Source organism: Etheostoma cragini, chromosome 15 (genome assembly GCF_013103735.1).
Source record: "Etheostoma cragini isolate CJK2018 chromosome 15, CSU_Ecrag_1.0, whole genome shotgun sequence".
Lineage (NCBI taxonomy): Eukaryota > Metazoa > Chordata > Actinopteri > Perciformes > Percidae > Etheostoma > Etheostoma cragini.
The window spans coordinates 1987550-1994043 of NC_048421.1; the positions used below are offsets into that span (position 1 = coordinate 1987550).

The 6494-nt window shown below is 42.7% G+C and overlaps 1 long non-coding RNA gene across 1 annotated transcript in view; it reads left to right on the forward strand.

The window, feature by feature from the left end:
* The first annotated feature begins 748 nt into the window (after positions 1 to 748).
* The window catches only part of LOC117958313, a 7894-nt gene continuing 2148 nt past the window's right edge, over positions 749 to 6494 (forward strand). Inside the window, exon 1 of the long non-coding RNA XR_004659685.1 lies at positions 749 to 760. This is a non-coding gene — a long non-coding RNA (uncharacterized LOC117958313). The remainder of the gene's footprint in view (positions 761 to 6494) is intronic.

Here is a 6494-nt window from a genome sequence, read left to right on the forward strand (position 1 = left end):
CAAATCTGTCTCATCTGTTCAACTTTAAGTGTTGTTTTTCCACGGCTTTAAATACGCGCCATCAAGACTGAAACGCCAGTTGTCCGTGTACAGTTTGTACTGTATGGAAACGTCAGAGTTCTTAGTGTATGGGGTGTCGCTCTGGGACATGCGAGCACGACGCTGGGAGGGGAAAATCATGGACTGCACCACTGCTGGTGATCATGTCCCTGCACAATAGGTTTATTTACATATTTAGCATACTATTTATGCAGTTTCACATTTTTGTGTTCCCAACTTGGATATATTCAAATATTTGTTCTTGTATATTATCCTTTGATTATTTCATGTATATTGTATGTATGTATATTGTATCCTAGTATTTCATTTATATATATTATGTGCTTAGTGACGGATTTTGTAGCTGTAACACTATACTTTCCCATTTTCAATATCTATCTATCTATCTATCTATCTATCTATCTATCTATCTATCTATCTATCTATCTATCTATATCCAAACCACGACCTTTTTCACAAACCTATAACTAGTTGTTTTCATGCATGTTGTCCAAAAACGCATTCAATTGAAACCTGGATGGATTTTTGTGTGTGATATGATCGAGTTGGTTGGACTGGGGGGGAAAGGGGGACTGGGTACCCAGGGCCGTCATGTGATGACAGAGAAAAGCCATGTACTCGTCTGGCGAGGGAGTGTTGTGAGGAAGCAGCGAAGCCTCTGCTCTCAGACCTGTGAAACATTTCGGGAGGTTTGCAAGCTGTGACACGGGCATTTCCTCAGGCAGAGTGGGTGAGGGTGAGGGTGAGGGTGGCCCGGTTCTGTTGTTTGAGGTTTCACACTTTGCTTCCCTCTGTATTTCTGTAAATGGAAGGAAACACACAAAAAAACACACACCTACTCACCGCAGGTTTGCCAAATTTTAGCAGAAGAAATAGTGCCTCTTGTTTTCGTGTTACATAATTTCACACATTTTAAATCCATTGAGGCAAGGCTCTCAAAGAGAGGGGAGGAAGACCTTCAGAATGCTTCTGACACACTGGGAATTTTAATGACCACACACACACACACACACACACATGCAGACTTGCTTGCATGCACATACTTTGTTGTCCCAGACAGACCCCGTTAATTGCCACTGAGTCACAAACCTGTGTCACTGCCGGAGCGGTGAGCAAAGACAAAAGCACTGTGACAAATGTTGAGCTGAGTTGTCCAATGGCAGGGCGCGCCTGTGAAATGAAAAGGCCGAGAACGATGTGAACCAGGCCTCTGACACAAAACAAAGAGAGGATTTGTTTTGTTTTTCAGACTTCCAATTCTTCTTCGTGCCAATGAAAAGGGAGAGTATTTGGATGAAGGGTGGAATATTTAAACTGTGCAGCAGCCGTGTGCAGACCTTTTTACTTTAGTAGAGCTCTGGTTTCCTTTTTAACCACCGATCACTGTCAGCATGTGGCCCCTGTGGGAATCCTGGTCAAGGTACACGTTGTGTAGCACTGAACTATGCTCTCACTTGGTGGGCCGCAGAGCAAAAAAAAAAAAGTACTGGTAGGAAGTAGTTTCACTGATGCAGAGTCGCAGGCCGGCAGAGTTCTCTCAGCAAATGAGTCAGGCTTTATTCTATGAATTAGCTCTGTAGCCTTGAAGCTATAGTGTCTCAGATTGCCAGACCTTACTCCACAGCGCTGTGGAGGAAGGTCTGGCTACATCACAGATGCATTCTGGGACAGGAGGGGGAAAAAGCACCCTGGGTTGTTTTGTATTTCTTTAAACCAATCACAATCACCTTGGGCGGGGCTAAGCTCCCGGACGCAGCGACGGCAGCCCTGCAGAATAGTCTCAGGAAGTAACACGTTTTGGAACATTTACACCCTGTAAAAGAATAGGTCACATAAAATATATACCCTTGTGTTGTCCTCGGGTAATATTTGGCCCGTTTCAAAAGCTATATATGGGAATGTTTCAACCAAAATGCCCACAAATAACATTGATGCATGGATGTTCTTTGCAGGTGAAATAAATCATTTGTATCACTGAACTTTGGGTGTTTTATCCCTTTAAAACAATAGTTTCAAAACTAAACTTTGACATGTTTGGGATGCACTCAACACCCTATATACAATACAGTAACGTGAGCTATTTAAATTAGCCCACCAACCAGTCCCAAAACGTCCCAGTTAGAGAGCAAATGCCGTGAACATATTCTATGTACATTTTCTTGAAAACTTGACATATTCAGTGTTCAAAGCTTGACGTTGTTTTTCCGTAGCAAAGGGATTTTGAGAAGAGAAGGCGGAAGGTGAGGGATAGAGCCTGACAGATATAGACAAGACAAGACTACTTTAATGTTAATAGCATGTCTGGAAACAAAAATTAGGAAATAAATGACGTTGCAGTAGATTGCATTCTCTTTAAAGCTGTAGCGCGTAGTTTCTGACGGCCCCCATGAGGTATTCTACGTTATGACAACAACACTGTCTGGACGTCCACATGACACAAGCCTTCCGTCATCGCCCACCTTCCCCATCCCTCCACGCAGTTGCTAGTAGCCAAGGAGGACATGGAGGATTAAAAAAAAAATAAAAATAAAAAGAGTTACTCTTCAGAAGAGGTCCTTATCTTCACACCAGTTTCTGCACCAGAAATGTCCCCGTTTATCTTCTGATCAGCCATACTGAGAAGTACAGAGAGAGTAGTGTGGAGCTGACAGTCTTAATTAGCTTTGTAGCAACTCATTTAGCAACGGCTTGAATGTAACGGACGTACATTAATATCAAAAGGTTTTGCACTAAAGCTTTAAATAATGCATTTGTGTGTGTATCCTGCATGCAAGAACTAATAGAAGTGTGTAAGAGTTTTCTGCAAGTTGTGGCCACTGGCTCAATAATAATAAATTCAACTCGACAGAGTGCTTCCATGCTGGTCTGGGTGGAGCAGGTGTTTTCACACCACAAAACACACATACATCACACTTCAGCCTGCACTTGTGTTCCTCGCTCGGGCTCATGAAAATGTGTGAATGCATTTTGCAGCCATATAGGACATTAGAGAAAGAAACACAAGACGTGTTTCCAGATAAGATGTTCTTTACATGTCTGAGATATGGTGAAGAAGATGTTAAAGCTTTACTAAATAAACAGTGAGTTGTCATGAGTGTGCATGTGGGTAAAGCTAAATGACTATGAACTTTTTCAAAAGTGACAAAACAACCATCTCTCCCTCAGGGCTTCTGTAGTTCTTAGATAAGCCGATATCAGCAGGTCGTATGAGCAGAATGTACATGTGTGAGGGTCACCAAACACTCAGCTTTAGTCAAAGTGTCCTGTTATTTCTCCCATTTGATGTATTTCCTGTAAGCCCGTCATGTTTGAGATTTTTCCCATGAAAACCCATTTCCTGACAACAGTGAACGCACTGCACTGCATGTTCTAATTGAGCTGTTTTCACTTCAAATCTACTTAAAGTGTCATAAAATCACCCAACAAGGGTAACCAATATACTGCACATGGATGGATGTTAGACGGTGAAATAGTTGTCATACTAAGACACAAATGAGAACTAACCGAAATGTGGATTTTTAATTAAGTGTGATTTCTTTTAACCCTTGTATGGTATTCGGGGCAAATTGACCTGTTTCAAATTTTTACAAGAAGAAAAATGGTTTTCTACCTTCTATCAACGGCCTTTCCTTATTTCCTTTGATAAACATGTATTCCTGACTCCATTCAGAACATTATTCTAGATATGACCACTTATGTTTTTTTCCACAGTGGATTTTTAACATGAATTATAACCTTATGACAAAAAACGAACCACACTTCCATTTTTAATTGTGTGCTAGTAGAGACTGATTGCATTCCCTAAAAATAGATGTTATCTAAATTGTTTGAAATTGAGATAAAGACAATATTTTTTAATAGATTATGAAGTAAAAACCCCAAATAAGTCCCGGGTCAATTTGACCCGGGGGATACGAGAGGGTCCCAACAGTGAAGACAATACAAGGGTTAAGGGTTAATAACAGAACATATAGCAAGAAACTAACATGGCTAGTTAGTTAGGCAGACTAAATGTGCAGAGAGAGAGAGAGAGAGAGAGAGACAAGAACAATCAAGAACTACGTTTTTGGTGGGGATGAAGGCAAACAGCCTACAAGATTACAAGAAGCAGAATATAGCAAGAAGCTAACATGGTAAGTTAGGCAGTTAAGTGGCTCATAGTCTCGTGTTGCCAGACCTTCCTCCACAGCTCTGCAGAGGAGGGTCTGGCTAGTCCACACAGCATTCGGGATTGGTGAAAAACATGCTCTGGCTTATCGGCATTTCTTTTAACCAATCACAATCTTCTTGGTCGACACTAAGCATCGTCCGGAGCAACGGCGTCGCTGCAAAACACTTGTTTTGGTGGAACATGTGTACATTTGGAAGTAGTTGTAGTCTTGGAACAGAAAACGCTGATTTGACAGATAGTCTAGCTAGCTGTCTGGATTTACCCTGCAGAGATCTGAGGACCAGGTAACCATAGTCCTCAGATTGGACAGATAGTCTAGCTAGCTGTCTGGATTTACCCTGCAGAGACCTGAGGACCAGGTAACCATTGTCCTCAGAAATCCAGAGTTTAAAATCACAGTCCAATCGGCACAATTTCATAGATATCATACACATTGTTGTGCAGTGGTTTTTGTACGATGTCATCCGAACTCGCTCACGAGGGTGCGATGATCCACGGGCGTTACGTACCGGCAGGTTATTGACTGGAAACCGTTAACCCCAGGTTGTCTGGCAACAAGACGGGTGGACTAGTGAGCTTAAAAGGTGACGGTAGGCTGATGTTCTTATTCACGTCTGTAATTCATTTAAAAATCACCAAACATGTCAGTCATAACAGGCAGAGTCACGTTGACAGGACTCCGCCCACACACTGTACAATGAACACCAACACAAATGTTCTTTTTTCCTCCCAAAGGAAAGGTCATGACCTTTCACTCCAAGCGGTGTAACAGAAAATGGCGGATGTGGCAACCTTTTCCATTGCGTACGGTGACATTTAATAGAGACGGCTAGACATGCACAGTGCTTGAACCCTTTTGCATCTCTTTCTTTCTTTCTTATTTTTGTAACAAACCATAGCTATAAAATTGATAAAAATTTTAAAAAACAACAATCTCCGCCTGGTGTCACAGGTGTCTTTTCGAGTGAGGCTATTCCTCAGCCTGCATGCCTGTCTCCTGGAGGAACAGCTGGTCCAGCATCCCTCTGCCCTCGCTCTGCTCCTTCACTCTGAGCTGGGTGTGTCTGGTTTGTTTTTTCCTCCCCATGACTTCACTGTTTTCGGTGGTTGTTGTGCTGCGTTGAAGGGCTGTCCACATCCGGACAACAAGTTACATCATTGCAGGAAAGACTATATATAGCATGTGGATGATCAATGGCTGATTGTATTGTTTACATTAGGCTTACATTACATTTCAGTTCATCCAAAGCGATGAGATAAACATTAACATAATTTCATCCACCGATTCAGGGTTCAGTGTCTTGGCGGAGGACGTAGACGACTCTACGCTCTGCCTCCTGAGTCACAGCCGCCCCCAAATAAATTATTAAAACATTCTTTTTTTGTACAATGTAAACAGGTCATTTCAGGTTCTCTCAATCTGGATTTAAAAGCATTTAAGGACATAAGTTCAGATCATTTCAAGTCTTTTTGCAAAGAGTTCCATGCAGAAGGAGCGGAGTAGACAAAAGCCCTTTTTTCCAGATTTGTACGGTTGTGTGGAAAGGAGGAGGTTTGTGGTGCCTTTCCTTGGGCAGCCCCCCCCCCCACCCTACTTTGACATCTCTCCATTTAGTGCATGTATACTGTAGGTACTGAGCATGTGTGTGTACTTGACACCTGTGTGTAATAACAGTGTAAATTGTAAGTTCCCCTTGCAGGATTAATAAAGTATACATTATTATCAGTTCCTCTTTTCTCTTCTGTCGACTGGCTTGTGTCAGCAGCAGCCTAACGGGGGGGGGGGGTAAACACATACTGTACGGGTTCTCACTCTGCGAGAGATTACAGTGAAGCAGCGGTCCTCAGGATCACCCACCCTGCACAACACCACTCAAAAATAGTCCCCTGTTTCCCACAGAGAGGGCCCAGTTTTAACCTCCACCACCCGCACTCCCTCCGCCTCTACTTCAACTCCTCCTTCGAGTAATTATGAGCAAACCGCTCGGCTTGGGATTTTGGAACGCCGTCCAGTGGGATTCTTACAAACCGAGATGAAAGTTGAGAGGGAAAATGAAAGGAAGTGGCAACACTGCATTTTCACAGGAAGTCATTATTTACTGATTTGGTTCTGTCTGCGAGGGGCTGGAATGGCGTGGGTGTCTCTTGACCTGCTAGATTTTTTAGTGCTGATATTCCCCCTTGACATGAGCCAGAATAGTTTGCTTCTTTCTGTTTTTCTCTCTCTCTCTCTCTCTCTCTCTCTCTCTCTCTCTCTCTCTCT